Source organism: Hoplias malabaricus, chromosome Y (genome assembly GCF_029633855.1).
Source record: "Hoplias malabaricus isolate fHopMal1 chromosome Y, fHopMal1.hap1, whole genome shotgun sequence".
In the NCBI taxonomy this organism is placed as follows: Eukaryota; Metazoa; Chordata; class Actinopteri; order Characiformes; family Erythrinidae; genus Hoplias; species Hoplias malabaricus.
In genome coordinates this window covers 4,700,615-4,719,243 of record NC_089820.1, presented here as the reverse complement: position 1 = coordinate 4,719,243, position 18,629 = coordinate 4,700,615, and the positions used below count along the sequence as shown (strand labels likewise).

General features: G+C 39.0%; 1 protein-coding gene and 1 long non-coding RNA gene across 2 annotated transcripts in view; one reads left to right on the top strand and one right to left on the bottom strand.

The window, feature by feature from the left end:
• Window positions 1-220: 220 nt before the first annotated feature.
• Window positions 221-9,823, bottom strand: LOC136679583 (uncharacterized). The gene is made up of 4 exons (XR_010796558.1): window positions 9,735-9,823; window positions 1,842-1,913; window positions 1,485-1,590; window positions 221-774 (listed from the first exon to the last, which is right to left on the bottom strand). It is a non-coding gene; the product is annotated as an uncharacterized lncRNA (long non-coding RNA).
• Window positions 9,824-15,589: 5,766 nt separating this feature from the next.
• The window catches only part of LOC136679101 (cell surface hyaluronidase-like), a 50,007-nt gene continuing 46,967 nt past the window's right edge, over window positions 15,590-18,629 (top strand). The window contains exon 1 of the mRNA XM_066657399.1: window positions 15,590-15,681. The gene's annotated coding sequence lies outside the window, so the exon portion shown is untranslated. The remainder of the gene's footprint in view (window positions 15,682-18,629) is intronic.

Sequence of the window (18,629 nt, the reverse complement as noted above, 5' to 3'; positions counted from 1 at the left end):
ATGGAGGTAAATCTGAAAAATGATTTGTACCTTTTCTTTATCTTTTACCTTAACACAGCACGCACGTATCCCTCAACCATGATTCATATTAGTGTCTCCAAATTATCATTAAACAATATAGAGTTTTTTCACAACCATTTTACATTGGACTTTCTATGAGGGAGCTTTTAGAGGCAATCAGCCTTTCAGATGTCTGGTTCCATTTACCAACACTGAACACTTCACGCTTGGTATATTTTGTTAGTTGGTGGAATTCCCTTTAACCGAAGCTGTTTTGCGTGCTGGAAGTGTGTTTACAAAGCCCTACTCTCTGTAAATGAGTGAAAAGACAAACTGGCTCGTCTTTCCATGGCAGAGGAACCTGGAGTACTTTTTAGACAAAGAAGAGAACTCCAAACATTGAAAGCATGAACCGAATTGAGGATATTGCTCGTGACTGCTCCATAGGTGAGTAATGTAGGCTTATTTTTGTTGTTTTGTATCACTTGAGGTGGAAATGTCTCCAAATTCGGGAGATTTTGAAAAAGCTACAATATCGTAAACAACACGGTGTTACAAATGAGATTCTGTGGTAATTCAAACAATAAATAAATACTTACAGTCATTTTTTTCCCCTCAAACACACCGTTCAAAGATGCTTCCCAGACAGCAAAAATGATCTGGCCCAGATCCGTTACAGACCTGTATCGGAATGGATCCGGGCCAACACTGGCGCAGTGCAGGGGCCAGTTCTCAGTAGAGTCATCACTCCTACGGCTCAAATGCGGGCCACATCTGGTAGACACATTTTACATCTGGATCACCTCAGGCCCAGATTCACACACCGGTATTTCAGATTTGTTTGTCCTCCAGCCCAGATCTGCATGTTCTCCAGCACTTTTACTCTTTTTTACGTCACTGAAACTATTTGTGTGTACTGCTTTGTGTGCTAAAGGTGTTGTTTTTTTCAAGATCACACACTGTGCTTCTTAGGCACAGTCTGGGACCTTCATTTTTTTACCACCACTTCCCCAATGTTAATCTAGCTGTTTCTTCTAACTGTACGATGGCACGGGTAACCTGCTGCGGTCGCGTCTGTTGCACTCACCTAACCCCTGTTTATGTGAGTGTACAGACGGAAGCTAATTTCGCTGCAATGTTGTACTTGTATAACTTTGTATGTGACAATAAAGATCTATCTATCTATCTATCTATCTATCTTTTAAAAACTAATTTAACTGAAGATAACTTCATTATAACATGGAAATTTGAGCTCTGCAGTATTTGTTTCTCCAACAAATTAAGGAAAACACCTTTTTATCAGACTTTAAAAGATAAATACAGAAAAACAGTTAATAGTAATAGTTGTACACCACAGATTCCCAGTCCTAGCCCTGCAGTCCCCTTGTTCTGCATATTTTAGTATTTTCATTTTTACTTTTAATTTTTATTTTTAGAATGTTTGCACTAGGCATCAAGTGTGTAATGTCCATACATTATCTTACGTGACATAAGGCGACGACTTATTTCTCTGCATAGCCCTTCCAGAATCCCCCAATAGAACCGCGTTGGCCGGTACCTCTTCTCTTAAAGTGACAGTATTCAATTCTACTGTAAGCCATACATTAAAAAGTGTGTCAGAGAAAACATCAGAATATGCACAGATTGCTGGAAACCACAAATACTGAAATACTTCACAAAGACATATTACTGTGGAGAATTATTACAAAATTTTGTAAAACATGAAACTTAAAATAATGAAAGAATTATAATTAACTTCAGTGAAAATGCCATTCAGCACAGTACATGTTGATCTAATCAAACACTATTACATTACAGCATTAAATGTTTAAGATATAAACCTAGATCGTTGTTGGCTGGTCTTGACATCTTGTCACGTATTCAGGCACAATGTGGCTTCACCAGAAAAATACCTAAAAAAAAACCAAAACGATTAGTCACTTACTAATGTTTATTTAAATGCAAATGTAACAAAATCTAAAACATATACAAAATAAATATACGTATATGATAAAATTAACCCAAATCATCATTATTCCCATGAAAATTAAGATTCTTAAATCTTTCATAGCACAAAATAAATAAATAAATAAATAAGCAACACTGCAACACCCTAAGAAATAATTTAATCAATTAGCATACAGCTAACTGTAATGTTGTATGCTAAAGTGGAAAGACCACCCAACAAATGACTGAAGAGGCAGAAGCAAGGGCTGAGGAGTGAGTGTGATCTTGGTGGGGGAACATATGTGCTGAGTCAAATTATTAGATAGCTATAAGCTGATTCCTACACAGATAAGGCAGTAAAATACTGCATTTATAATGATGTAGAACAGCATTTGATTAAGATTGAGGCTGTGTTCCAAACAAAACACTATGGACCTTTACATACTACACTACAGAATCACTGCAAAGGGTGGTATATATATTAATATTGTTCAGTGCAGCACTGTGCAGTTTGGGCCAGAGACTAACGTTAACTTGCTGCATGTTTAGAGCGCTTTCTAACAGCTAATATTAACGTTAACCAAACTCTCAGATCCTCCTGTATTGCCCTAACAGTTACTGAGATTTTAAATACTGAACGCTTAAAATGTCGATACTTGGGCCTCCCTTATACTCAGAAAGCCAATTCAGAAATATTTGGTTTAAATTATTTGCACATCATTGCATTTTGTTTTTATATACAGTTTGCACAATGGTTCAACTGATATTAAAATGGAGTTCCATCTCTTTAGTATCATTGCACACCAAGATTCATGTAAACCGGCGGCACAGTGGCAGGCAGTGTCGCAGTCACACAGCTCCAGGGACCTGGAGGTTGTGGGTTTGAGTTGGTGTGTTCTCCCTGTGTCCGCGTGGGTTTTCTCCGGGTGCTCCGGTTTCCTCCCACAGTCCAAAAACACACATTGGTAGGTCGATTGGTGACTCAAAAGTGTCCGTAGGTGTGAGTGAATGTGTGTGTATTGCCCTGTGAAGGACTGGCAGCCCCTTCCAGGGGGAATTCCCACCTTGCACCCAATTATTCTAGGTAGGCTCTGGACCCACCGTGACCCTGAAATGGATAAGGGGTTACAGATAATGAATGAATGAATTAATCAACTTATGTAGTCAATTACAACTGTCCATCTTAATAATCAAGTAATCTATGGATTATTTTGATTTTTGATTTTTGAGTTAAAGGTTTAAAAAAAGAAAAATCTAAACGAAATGAGTCTTTGTTTTACTGAGTTTATACTGGGAGTACGAATGAGATTTAAAGCATTTTTGTGTAACGTAAATTGCAAAATCCACATTTTCTCATGGTCTTTTGTCATTTTTATGGTGACTGTTGTGTAATGTTAAAAATGGCCATTGTCATTTCATAGGAGAAAAAAAAGACACATCCTAAAAATGATCTATTAGTGATTGTGAAACTAGCTTACTAACATCGAAATCACCATTAGCTGTTGTGCTTTCCAATAGTTTACTGCGCTACCTTGCCCACCCCGCCCTCTCCCGGAAGGAATCAAGAGCACGTGGACTCTCCCCCCCCCCCTCCTATAGGCCATTACACAGTGGCTCCTATAACCAGGACAGGGTCTAAATGTCTGTCCTTCAACATAAAAAAGCAGCATATGTTAGACACACAGACAGTGTTCCCATCCATAGTGTGCTGCCCTCCTCCCTAGTGAGGCAGCCGTGTATTGCGTACAGCGTTTGATGTGAGCGAAAGCTTAACCATAGATTACTGGGGAAGCATTCATTTGCGGCGCCATGCTGCTACACATCACCCCGGTTTTAGTTCTGAACCAGCAGCTGTCGAACATGCAGATTTTGAGTCTTGCGCCAGCTCTGTGTGATGCGTTTCGACTCCGCTACTCGCTCGCCCTAATACTAACCCAACTACTAACCCCAACGCTAACGGTAGACGACAACTCATCGTCCCGAAACTGTTGCTTCAGAGCTGTTGGACTGTCCTTAACTTGAGGTGACGTGCGGGGGTGTGGTGCTGCGATTGGATGATATTTTATTACTGAACCAATGAAGTCACTCGTCGGGCCCCAGCTGGCAGTTGTACAGTTGGAATTTGTCCCGGTAAACGAGAGCGTCGCCTCGACGTGGCTTTGGCATTCAGGGAGGAAAACTGCGTTCGCACCAAACGACGGTTCAGAGTATTTGCCCTTCTTGGAGAATGCAGGTGGAATGATGTCCAATGCGTGTTTTGTCCATAACGAACACAAAGTTCCGATCAACATCTTGTGGGGAGTTGAATCGGATGACAGGGAAAACTGCCAGAAAGACCTGGTAGGCCTACATGTGTAGTGCGGATCTGCAGGGATAGGCTGGCAGGACTGTCCAGAATGATTTCAGCTCTCGCCTCCGAGAGAACATTCTCTCCCCCCTCCCCAACCCTCCACGTCCCCTTGAGGTGGACTCGGCGTCCGAGAAGGATGTTTGAGTACGACCTCTGCTTTGTGTTGTAGCCGAGTGCAGCTGATTGGGAGAAGGTGGACTTGAGACACGCTAGGGGGATTATATCTTCCGAGACAGTGTGTCTTGAGTCTACCCGGGACCTCTTCTCAGTTGGCGGTGCTTGGTACAGTTCCAGTGGGAGGCGTCCCAGGGCAAACTTTTCAGATGCCCGATACACGATCATGGAGATTATGTACAGCAACAAGTAGGAGAAAACTCGCTTTGGCCTGTCAAGTCCGCAGTCACGTTCTCCCTGTCATTATCTGAAACTCATGACCGTAGGAGAGGGACATAGATTGACCAGTAAATGGAGAGCGTTGCTTCATAGCTCAGCTCCTACATAACCATCGTGGTATGGTAAGTGTTCAAGTCCCCAAGCAAACTGGAGTCTGTGCATTAGAAATCCTTTCCAAGAATTTGTTACGTTTATTTTCTGCAGGGTTTATTTAAAAAACAAACAAACAAAAACAAAAATAAAACCCACCTAAATAAAGAAATGATTATCCAAACATCAACACATAGATTACTTGATTATTAAAATGGACAGTTGTAATTGACTAAATGAGTTGATTGATTAATTGCCATTTTTAACTTATTTACATTTAGTGATTTAGGTTGAATGTGTCACGCCCTCGTCCTGTCATGTCTGTTTTCCGCGCCATGTGCTCTCTCAGCACATGGCTCTGTTTGTTGTTGCCCTAGTCCTGCCTTTGTTCCGCCTCCTCGTCTGTGTCTCATTTGTTACCCTGCCCCCTCGTTATCTGTCTCAGGTGCGTCTCATCTGTGTTTTGTATTCAAGTCCCCTTCTCTCACTTCCTCTTGTCGGACATTCCACCTTTGTTTTGTGCTCTCCGGTCTGTCTGTCTTGTCTATTTCTCATGCCCTCCAAGTCAGTCTTTGTATCTCTTTTGTCTCTATGTCGGTTTGTGGGTTTACTCTGTTTATGTATATGTTCAAGTTTAGTTTGTTTAGCTTTCTTTGTCTGTTTAGTTCTCTGTTCAGGTGTCTATTTAGCTCTATGTCTAAGATTAGTCTGTTTCTCTCTCTGTATGTTTAGCTCCCTCTACCTAGGTTTCTCTGTCCAAATCATTGTTTCCAAGTTTCTGTCTCAGTCTTTCTTTGTTCAAGTATTCTCTCTAGTTATCTTAGTCTGTCTTTGTATTGTAAATAAAAGTTACTGTGTTTTAGCAAGTGTGTTTTCCGCCCTCCGCGCTTCCTGACAGAATGAAATGACAAGTCATTTTTAATGCTACGCGTCAGTTGCAATAACATGACAAAAGCATGTTTTATTTTTGTATTTGTAGACACATCCATGCCTTCTACTGCCCACACAACATCCAGCTGCACAGGTAAGGGTTTTTATTTATTATTATTATTTTATTTTTTTATCTCGTCACTTTTAAAAAGATTTAGGAACTACACCATATAGTATGATATGGGCTAATGAGTTAAATTAGCTAACTGGGTTTGCTATGGTACACAACTTACTTTTATTTAACAGTGAATCTCAAATAGCTCACTCCCAAATATATAAGGATTCCTAGCATGGGGTTGCATGTAAACATGTAGCTAACATAGCTACAGTCAACATTATGTGATATTTCAGTCATTACAATTAGTTAATTTTGCTATAGCTAACTAAGCTCTCAGATGCAAGCTTCATTTCTTGGTTCTCCACAAAATCAAGTAAAGTTATTTGTCTGTGAAATGTTACCAAAGGAACATTCAACCTGCTGGCTGACATCAGTAAAACTACTGTTAACTATGAGGTAAATCAGCTAACTTGCACAGTTGAAGTTTGCTAAATAATATAAACTCAAATAACCACATAAAACACATTAGTTACAAATAAATTCTTACCTTTTGTGAAAGTGTGCTTTGATTTTCTCAGTTGCACAACCACAATCTTGCACTGCGAGAGAGTCTTATTTTATTTCATTTTATTTATTTTGTTTTTTTGTTTTTCAAATTTTGGTTCTGCCTATTTTGCCCCACTCCCACTATTGGTTATCTCTCTGAACCAAAAATTGTTCTTTCTGCCCTCAGAATAAGTTTGCATAACGGTTATTCTGAGTTTGAATAAGGCGCCAAAATAAGTTTCAGTGGATGATTTTTCAATGGTTTGTGGAAGCAGGCATTACTAAAACAGCAGAGGAGGCTCGTATATTCAGAAGTACGTGATATTTAATCTTAATAAAACTTTAGTTTCGCTCATTCTGGTAAAGTATAAGTATTTAAAGAGCTCTAGCAAAGCAACAGCTATGCTAGGTTAGCATCTCAGTGAAGGAGTAGAGGAGGATATAAAACCCATTCTGGATAAACAAAAAATCAAAGTAATATTACATTATTAACAGTAATGTTTTTGACATTTATTTACTTTTATCTGAAGTTGTGCATAAAATATCTATGTATTATACTCTGTTATTACTTTCACTTAAAAAGTGAAAATCAAAACGTAATTTTATCAGGTGCACCAAAATATTTACTTATGATACAATATATATAATGTGCACACCTTGCATATGTCACTCAAGAAAAAGATAAAAAATGTGCCACTTTTCAATGTTGCAGAGATCTGAAGGTTTCAGTAATTTTATCAGGCGAGGGAGTCAACAGATGTCTGATGAGGTTGATGGAATCAATGCTCTAACAGTGAACAAAATTCACCAGTTCAGAGATGGATCTACAGCTGTACTCCCTAAAATACACATCGCCACATTGACGTTGAGATGAGAGAGGACTTCTAAGAAGCTTGCAGGTTGTTATTTGACCTAAATTATAATTGAACAATTATTGCATCAGTGTGGCTTCTGTGCTTTCATTCATTCATGTCTTCATTCATTGTCTTTAACTGCTTTTCCAGTTCAAGGCTGTGGTGGGTACAAAATATTTACATACTACCTGGAGTCACTCTGCGCAAGGTGGGAACACACCCTAGACAGGGCACTAGTCCTTCACAGGGCACCACACACCCACAATTTCACTCGCGCATTCACACTATGGACACTTTTGAGTAGCCAATCCACCTGCCAATGTGTGTTTGGATCATGGGAGGAAACCAGGAGCACACAGAGGAAACCCCTGCAGACACAGTAAGAACACACCAAACTCCCGAGGGGGGCACCAATGTAAATTGATAGTTAATAGGTGTGGGATCATTATTAAAGCATTTTCCTTCATGATGTATAGGCATTGACTTCAAGAATAAACTTGTTTTGCTTGACTTACAACTCTGACCCCCTCATTAAGTATGATCAAGTAAACTGTTACCACACCAACTGAAATAGTCACAGTCAACGGAAAGGCAATATTATGTCTTAGTGTGTCATGCCAAGTCTATTTCTGTTTTTCTGTAGGGTGAACCTACAACATTATATCTGATAATTCAGCTGAAAGATCAGGACTGGGAAACTGGTGTTTCCAGAGGAAGCCAGAGTGTGGTGAAAGCTGAGTTGAGGTTTGCTGTCATAGTGCAGTAGATGAGGCCTTCTTCACAAACTCCTGTATGTATCACGCCTTCAAAACTGAATACCCTGCACACCTGAAAACACCATGACATTTCTCCAGAGACGCATTTCAAACATGGAGTTGCAGAGTGTGACTCGAGTGATCAACCTCCTGTACTAAACCTTTCATGCCTCCACTGAACCAATGCACACAATTCCTGCATAGAAAGTTTACCTTTGCCAAACTCATACAACACATTGGCCTGTGCGTGGACATGTACAGTATAACCTGTGGTATGACTGCCAGTTTTCAAGTTTCATTCTTACAGAAGATGTGTACGGAAAACAAGCAATAATTTTCCTTCCACTGTCATTTTTATTAATGAAATGTATTGGGTTAAACAGATTTATAAAAAATATATAATAACAATAATGTATATATTAAAATGTCAGTTTTGCGCATTTCCTCTTCAGGTGGATTTTTATTAATTTAAAAATTGCTATATTTTTGAAAATTTAAATGTAATATGCAAAATGGCAATAAAATCTTGGTTCAAATACAGATTTGAAATGGTTCAAATCTGTATTTCATTTTCTTAGTATGTAATTTTTTCTTTCATTTAAATGTGTAATCGAATACAGAATATTAAATTTTTTATATATTCATTAAATATATATTAATACATTTATACATGTAATTGTGTGTCATATTTGAGTCATATATTTTGGATAATTTGCAAATATGTTTATAAATATTTTGCTTTTACCTATGGGTGTAATGTTTTTTTTTTCCAATAGGGATTGTGAACTGACAGGTACAATTAAATACTAATAGTGTTACATAATGGAAACTATTAAAGAAATAATGGTTAAACTATTGGGAACCATTAAGTGCTAATGGATTACATGATGGAAACTATTAGATGTAGACACCATTAAAAACCAGTCTGAACCATTAAATTCTTAATGGAACCTACTGTACTTTGAAAGTACATTTGTAATGTGACTCTGTTACTCATCTTTTCAAAGTTTGTTTGGATGTCTTTTCAACTTTAATTCAGTGTTTATTGAATGACATTTAGGTACGTGATTTCAACGTTGAAATAACGGCTTTTAAAGGACGTCTTTAATGTGACTTTGTTAGTCGTCTTTTCAATGTCAGTGTTTGGACGTCTTTTCAACTTTCATTTTCAACCTTAAGAAAACGTTGATTAGACGACAGTCAGGTACGTTATTTCATCGTTGAATCAACGGCTAAATGTTTACTGGGTAGCTACCTCTTTCTTGCTGGACGTTGCGTCATTGGTAAGTTGTTATATCACTGTTTATATTAAAGTAACTTTAGACAATTCTAGCGTTTTAATTTATGGTGATAATACAAAATGATAAAGTGATTAGCAAATAACTTTATCATTTACTTTGGCTAGCATACAGTTAGCGTTATCTATACAGAATGCAGTAGCCAGAAACGCGTTAAAATATTTAATTTGCCTAATGTTTAAACGTTATTATAAATAAATGTTATTGGGGGGGATCAAGTGTTGGGCCACAATTCAAACGCTGGGCCGGATGCAGGCCGCTGTTACATAGTGAGTGCCTCCTGTAGTTGGCACCGATGTGAGCCGAGTATTCAGGCGGGAATCGGGCCTAGATTCAAACCGATGCCTAGCCGAAGAGACTCAGGCTCGGCGTGGTGTGGTGTAACTGAACAATTTCTACAGCCTGAGTGGTTTTAGCTTGCTAGGAATAACCTGCGTTAACATATTTCATTTGATTAATATTCATTCCGTTGTTAAATTATACAAACATTACTTTCAAATATTTCTAGATTACCGTCATCCAGTGTCTCTTCAGAAATCAAGGTAATAATTGGGAATTTGCCTCTCTTCTCTACAGAAACATCCTCTACTTTTCTGGGAAGGATTTACACTATGGTGGAACATTGCTGTGAGAAGGTAAATGCGTAAGTGCTTCAGAGGAAAGCGTTGGGACGCCCCCTTTAACGGTATGAGAAATTATCTACTAATATTTCTGCTCATAAATGGATGAATTTGAAAGATAATTTCTTATACCGTTAAAGGGGGCGTCCCAAAGCTTCCACCTGAAGCACTTATGCACTTTGGCAACCTTCTGTGATGTCACAAAAGTGCACTTTAAAGAGGATCTAAGACAGGGATTGGGACGAGGCCCGATTTGACGGTCGTTCAAAACATAAAAAAAAAATCAATATATGATATGTCGTCCACTGGCACCATCTTGTGGTCGAAATCAACCAATACAAGTAAAACCCGTTTCTACGATTCCTGAGATTGCCTGGGGTCTTCAAAAATCTCTTCCCATTAAAGTCAGTGCTTTTAGCTTACTGGGTCCCAAGTCGCTTAACACCACAGGAATTTAAGACCTAAAGGTCACAAGGGTCATTCAGACGCCTAGAACCATTGACCTTTAATTTTGACATTTTGTCTCCAAAACCGTTGTTTAACACAAAAATGTGTTATTAACAAAATGGTGGAAGTGTTTCTATTACATTAAAAAATATGTCTAAAAGAACCTACCCAATAATTGTAAACATTTGTAGACTACCCTTGGCAAACTGACCAATTCAGTAAACACAGAGTTCAGGTTGAACAGTTGTATAATAGAGTAGAACAAAACAACTCTGGAGCAGCTGTATATGAACCTAAGTTAATGTACAGCATGTATTACTCAGGCAGAGCAATGGCCAGTGCCAGTAGTCCTCTAAAAGTGCATCAAGGCTCCCAGTACTAGGTTGTAGAGCAGTGGATGGAGCTCCGCCCAATACCTTTGGGAGTTGGCAGAACCTGACCATACTGATGCTTTCAAGGCGGCTGAATGCCTATAAATATTCAGAACAGTTTTCCGGTATTCACTTTAAAGCCTTCCCAGAAGAGTAAAATATGTTTCTGCGTTAGAGAAGGACAAGCTTCCTATTAATAACCTTAAACATTTTTATAGGACATGTTTACAAGTTTACAAAATGGCCGAATCAATTATTTTTCTACGTAATTAGAACACTTAAAATACAAGGAGAAATGCTACATCATTTTTTGCTTTATTTCTGGCAGCCACTATATATGAAGGAATAAAGAGGCACTCTGGTCAGAAAACTGTAACCATGGCAACTGTTGTAAACAAACCCACTCACCATTTTGTATTTCATATTAGTCAAATGCTGTATCCTCAGGGGGCGGCACAGTGGCGCAGCAGGTAGTGTCGCAGTCACACAGCTCCAGGGACCTGGAGGTTGTGGGTTCGATTCCAGCTCCGGGTGACTGTCTGTGAGGAGTTGGTGTGTTCTCCCCGTGTCCGCGTGGGTTTCCTCCAGGTGCTCCGGTTTCCTCCCACAGTCCAAAAACACACGTTGCAGGCGTCCGTAGGTGTGAGTGAATGTGTGTGTGTGTTGCCCTGTGAAGGACTGGCGCCCCCTCCAGGGTGTATTCCTGCCTTGCGCCCAATGATTCCAGGTAGGCTCTGGACCCACCGCGACCCTGAACTGGATAAGGGTTACAGATAATGAATGAATGAATGTATCCTCAGGAAGAAAACACACAAAAAAAACAGACCCATATGTCCATCCACTAACACTGTGGTAATGTGCAGTAAAAAATACCGCTGAACGCATCTGTTGGTTTATTTAATAGTTTAAGGTGCTGTACAGGGTTAATGTAATTTAATTTGCTTAATTGGCAGTTATCCTTAGATACGATTGAAGAGAAAATTGGCAGTTTAAATGGAAGTTTTCCTGAAAGCCCTTGAACATTAATACAAACCCAGTAGTCTGTAAACACGCACAAAGGACCTATCCCAAACTTGCTAGCTAAAATAAACACCATTGGATTGTCACAGTGCAAATAACTGTTTCACTTTTCAGCCAAATAAAATGAAACATTCAACTAAAGATTACGTTTCAAGCTCCACAATGGGGTCCTATGGTAACAGCAATGGCCCTGGGATCACTACACTTCAAAATCCTGCCTTCTTATTAGGGCCTCTGATGACTAAGGGACCCTTTGGCAGCTTCTTATGTTGCATATAGCTGTAAATAATCCTGTTTGTATGATATCCAAACCTTACTTCTAGAATTGCTGGGGCATTTTATAATATAGCATAATTCTGTGATTAGTCCAGCTTTATTGTGTTAAACATTGTTTATTTATTATTTCTATAGGACAGTTCCAAACACTGAATGTGCGGTACTACAGAATATTCCACAACGTGTGTGAAGGGAGATTTTAAATGTGTGTGTTTCTGTTACAAACGTGTGTTCATTGAATCACTAGTAATTAGTGGTAATCACTGATGATTAGTAAAAGTCTTTGTTTTATATAAAGATGAGCAGTTTTATGAAATGTATGTTGCATTGTTGTCTTTAGACTGTTTCACCAACTGAGTCTTTAGTAGGAAAGGTGGGATTTGATGGGAGTACATAGGAGTGCAGCTTGAAAGAGTTACACTCCTGCATCCAAGGTGTCAAGGATGTTTTTTCTGTTTTAACGAGCACGAGTAGCTGGTTCCTAGAACTTTGTTTCTGTATGAAACTGTTATCTTTTTCTCCCTGATAGGTGGCTCAACTAAGAAAGAAGGTTTTTAAGAAAGGAGTAGAGCAGAGGGTTAGTGCAATGCTTTTATCTGCTCTCAAAGGTTACTCAAAGACCACTTTCAGTCTCATTTCTTATTAGTTCATCATTTCCATGACACATACGGAGTAACAGTTTTAAACTGCAATGTCCCTTTAAGGCTTATGTGACCCTTGGTGGAGTCCAGGAAAAGGGAGGAAAGTGGAATGCGGAGGACATTTGATGAGAAACATCCTCAATTTTTGAAAGATATTTAAAGAAGATATCCATTTGGAGAAGGCCACAGAGGAGCTTTACAAGACGTAAACAATCAATATTATTTTGATGCAATGCCGATGTAACTTCAATTTTATCATTAAAATGCCAATGATACACATGGTGGACATTTACATGAAGTTATTTTTTCTGTTTATTCTAATGTTTATTTACACAGGTCAACCATAACATTATGACTACCTCCTTGTTTCTAGCCTGTTCTTTCATTCAAGTTCCACTGACCATACAGGAGCACTTTGCAGTTTTATAATTACAAGCTGTAGCCCATTTGTTCCTCCATATATTCTACTTCCCCCTTTAACCCTGTTCTTCAATGGTTTTGATTAGGTGGTGGATCACTCTCAGCATTGCCGTAACACTGATGTGGTGGTCTTGTGTTAGTGTGTGTTGTGCTGGTATGAGTGGATAAGTCACAGCAGTGCTGCTGGAGATTTTAACACGGTCCTACCTCATTGGTCCACCTTGTAGATATAAAGCCAGAGACTGTGTTGGTCGACCTCTAGTGGACACAGGATGCTGTCGGCTGGATATTTTTGGTTGATGAACTATTCCTTTTAAAAACTCCAGCAGTACTGCTGTTTCAGATCCATCTTCATCTCCAGCAAAATTTGAATCAAACACGTCTCATGCCTCCTCCCTCAAAATACAGCCTCAGCAAACCGTATTTGGACCCTCCCACAGAGCAAATTCATTGTCTCAAACACCTAAAAACTCCTAGTCTGAGACTGCGGTTAAGCCAGCCGCCGTTTGAGAAACCACGGAAAAACTAACCGCACGTCAGATTTTAGTGCGCGTATACTAGTGACAGAGCGGTAATACTCGATGCGCCTTAAGACCTGAGCTTATGCCTTTCATTTTAAAGAAAGTAACAGCATTTAAGCGGTTTATATATTGGTAATTATTCTAATAAGTATTTCATACAAATAACAGATACCTATGAAATATTAAGTGACTTTACTGTATAGTTTTTGAGTAAATGACATTCAAAATCCTCATAAGTTTCCATTGTTTTTAATGTTGACTCAAGTTTACTGCTTTATAAAATGGTTATTTTGAAAAGGTAGTCCACGCAACCAACATATATCAGTTCAGAGTGTACCACACTATGTACCTATGACATATGAAGTGATTTTACTGTATAGTTTTTGAGTAAATGACATTCAAATTCCCCACAATTGTCCATTGTTTTTGAACATGAGTCAATTTTACTGCTTTATGAAATGGTTATTTTGAATAAGCAGTGCATACAACCAACAGATATGGGTTCAGTGTTTGCCATACTAAGTACTCATGAAATATGAAGTGATTTTACTGTATAGTGGTTGAGTAAATAACAGTCAAACATCCCATAATATTTCCAATGTTTTTAATAATGACTCAAGTTTACTGGTGTATAAAATGTTAATTTGGAACAAGCAGTCCATACAACCAAGAGATATCAGTCCAGTGTTTACCAGACTATACACTTATGCAATATGAAGTGTTTTTTCTGTATAGTGTTTGAGTAAAGAGCATCCAAATTCTCCATATTTTAAAATGGTTTGCTTCTTCCACACATTCATACTGTGGATCAGGTTGGAAGTGATCTATCTATCTATCTATCTATCTATCTATCTATCTATCTATCTATCTATCTGTCTGTCTGTCTGTCTGTCTATAAATAACCATATAAATCAGTACTTGATTCATAATTAAGAGCAATGGACAATTCTATGGATTTTGGATGCCATTTACTCAAAACCTGTACAGTAAATGACTTCATATTTCATTGGTACATGTTAGGGTAAAGACTGAAATGATATCTGTTGCTTGTATGGACTACTTATTATTAGAAATAGCAATTTTATTGAGCAGGGAACTTGAGTCATCATTAAAAACAATGGACAATTATGGGGATTTGAATATCATTTACTCAAAAACTATACAGTAAAATCACTTCATATTTCATAGATACATAGTATAGTAAACCCTGAACTGATATCTGTTGATTGTATGGACTACTTATTAGAAATGACCATGTTATAAAGCAGTGAATTTGACTCATGTTCAAAAAACATTGGACAATTATTGGGATTTTGAATATCATTTACTCAAAACCTATACAGTAAAATCACTTCATATTTTATAGGTGCATAGTGTGGCAAACATTGAACTGACATCTGTTGGTTGTATGGACTACTTACTAGAAATGACCAATATATAAACCGCTTAAATGCGGTTACTTTTCCTTTAAAATGGAGGGCTTACCTTCAGGTCTTCACGCGCAGTGAGTACCGCTCTGTCACTAGTATACGCACACTAAAATCTGACGTGCGGCTAGTTCAACCGTATTTTCTCAAACGGCGGCTGGCTTAACCGCAGTTGGCTGAGGTAGGTTTCACTTGGATTTCTCAATAAAAGAGCATTCTTGCCTGTACATGCTCTGTTTGTTCACCTAACGTCTTCACAGATAGATGGATAACAACAACAAGTCTGCAACAGTAATAATAGCAAGTCTAAAATGTTATCATTATTATATTTTAATATGCATTATAGCAATTAATAAATAAATTGTATTAAATGATGTTTAAAACGTATAAAAAAAGTATAAATTAAACGACAACACTTTTATACGTCTTGTGTGATGACGTAGAGACCAGTGGCCCCGCCCACTCCAATCTCTCTGCCGAATGCTGCACGCGCCTCTTATTTCACTTCCTCTCGGGCTCGGTCCGAGCGAGGCGGAGCGGAGCGGGTTGAGCTCGAGTACGAGTGAATAAAAGAGCAAAGAAACCCCCAGAAAACCCGCAGTCTAACATTCTCTGCTGAGCTCGGGTCATTTCCAACAGAGCCATTAACCGAGAGAACAGCGGCGGATGGAGAGAGAGAGAGAAACGGAGGAAAAAGAGGAGTAAACAGAGAGAGAGGTGAGAGAAACAACGGAGAGTGTAGTGTACTTCAGAATGGGGGACGGGGCAGAGGGGCTCTTGCCTTTACGAGAGAGCTAAGATTGGCGTGGTTTTACGAGAGGTAAACAACAGAACGGCGAGGTCTGAAAAGTTTTGCCCGAGTTGGTTGAGCGAGAGGATATCTTTGTTTTGCGAGAGAACAATGCTGCGAGAAGAAATTCGCCGAGTAAGAAAAAGATGTTTTGTCAGAGGGAATTACAAGAGAACGGTCATTTTCTTTTTACAGAACTAACCAACTAACAGAGAACATCGGGAGAACAGAGAGTGAGAGAACCCGGCTTTGCGAGAGCTCACTGAGAGATGATTGAGAGACAACTATAAGATTGTATAATATTTACATATCAACCATAACAGAATGACCACATCCATGTTCCAACATCCACTGATTCTCTCAACCCCCACTGACTTTTTTGTTCTACAATTCGTATGCCACCTCTCACCCTGTTTTTCAGTGGTCAAGTGGATCAGACACAGCAATGCTGCTGGATATTGTTGGTTGCAACACCAAAGGCTTTAAAACTCTAGCAGCACTGCTGTATCTGATCCACTGCACCAGCGCAACACCGCCACGACCAAGTCAGTGTCCCTGCAGATCTGAGAACGATCCACCACCCAACACCTACATGCTCTTTGGTAATCCTGTGGAAGCCCTGGCCAATGAAGACCCAGATAATTGGCTAATCTACTCCAATGTATGTGTTTATTTAAAACACTGCTATGTAAAAATGTAGACCCCTTTTAAGTAATGCTTTTGCATTATTACTTTCAGGATATTCACCCTGCACCCATCCTCAGTTTTCGAAGAAAATGGAAAAACGCCTAATCCTTTATAAATTAATAAGTAATAAATAGGAGTCACCAAGTCCTCTACCCCAGAACAGAAATTGTATTAAGTTAAAGAGCGCCACTGTAGTCTATCACAAACCATTTATTAAAGATCAGCAACATCTGTTTATGCTTAGCACTCTGAGTGCCATCTGAGCGACATTCATTCACATACAGCACACTAACGTAATCCTCAAAGTAACATTAATTGACAGCACACAAACTAACAATTGAGTAATATTTATTTGTATACAGAATTATTTACTTAAGAACACATAACTTCATTAATTAATTCTCTGTAACTCACGTGGGTCCGGAGCCCACCTGGCGTCACTGGCTGCAAGAAAGGAACGTCCCATGGACAGGGCACAAGTCCATGCACTCACCCAGTGACACACACGGACAGTTTTGAACAGCCAATCCACTTAACGTGTTTTTGGACTGTTGGTGGAAACCCATGCAGACACTGGGAGAACACATTAAACTCCTCACAGGCAGTGACCAGAAGCAGGGTTTGAACTCACACCCCTAGGAATCTGGAGCTGTATGACAGTGACACTAACAATTTAGAGTGCAATTGGCAGCAGCGCATAAGACTAGTTCATGTCTGTGTCACTGGGCAGAGTGTGGAGTGCTTTAGAGGTATAGTGATCATATGCAGTCTTTTCCAACAAGTTTTTGTGCTCTTCAGGGAAGCGGACACACAAAGCCAGTCCATGTACGCCAGCTGTTCCACTGTGTTTTTTAATATAATTTGATAAAGAACCTGTTTATGCGATAGACAGCATTATTTCAGTGAATAGACAGTGTTATACTCTGTAGGCTAAATATAAAGCTAAAATAGCATTTGTTGGACTTGTGTAATTTGGCTTTAAGGCATTCATTTACAACATCACCTTCACAGAATACACTAACAATCAATATATAACTAAAATTATAACAGAAACATCTGCGTAACATTTGGTCACATTCAGCGCAGTGATAGCAAAGTCTAAGTAATATTTATTCACAAAAATGTAAATTTCAGATACATTTATTCATTTACAACACGCAATCAGCATCTAAGCAACATTTACAAACATTCTGCATGCTTATGCTATTTGTCTTTGTGTACAGCTGTGTACTACAGAAACATCTGTATCTGTGTAGCAACATCTAAGCCACATTAATATACACAGTCATATCCGCCCGCGCAAGTGGCATTGGTCATGTGTCTTTGGCAGAAATAGTCCAAAAAGGGAGCTTTCCGCAAGTTTTTTTTTTGGCTTTTTTTTAACATGAGTACAGCAAGTTGTTCTACATTATGTCTTACAAACTTTGCAGAAAATGTCACCTTTCTTTTGAAATGTCAGTTGGTTGATCTGCTCTTACCATTTATTTTAGACAATTATCTGTGTTTCAGGCAGTTAATGTTATGCGATTCTGTTTGAGGGTCTTTTGAAACATTCTTCTCAGTAAATTAAGGATGGCCACTCTGTTGGTTGTGTATCCTGGATGTGGACGACCCCTCTGAACGTTGGTAATGCTTTGAAACTAAAATGGAATACCCTCAAAAGCAGACCTTGCTGGTTTGTCCTCAGTCTCTACGTCTGAGCTGCTTTAACTCCAGAGATCAACAAGTTTCTATTTGACCCAATGTGTAAAGCGGAATCTGATGGGATAATTGTGAGAGGTTAGAGTCCTCAGGCTCTGTGTGTTGTTGTTTAATCCCTCAGACGGCCTGTTTGCCTTGAGGAGGCTGTTACTCTGCTGCTCAGTTGTCGGCCCGGCTCTCGTTAAGAGACTTGTTGATTTGTGGAGAGGAACTGCAGTGGGTTTTGATGGGATCGGCTGGCATTCGTTTACCCCCAGCTGCTGTCTCTACTCTCTGAAGCTGCCAGACCAGAGCACGACTCTGGATTATGAACACGTGTGTTATTTTTTTGACGGTGGGTTGCAGTCAGCAAGGGTGTGCATCCAAAGCATTTTCTCAAGTACACTAGCCAGGCCTAACGTGGCAAAACCAAAAACATGAAGCCTTTAATGTTAATAGCAACAAAAATACTGGAGAGAATATTCTAGAAAGGCTCATTTCTACAGGT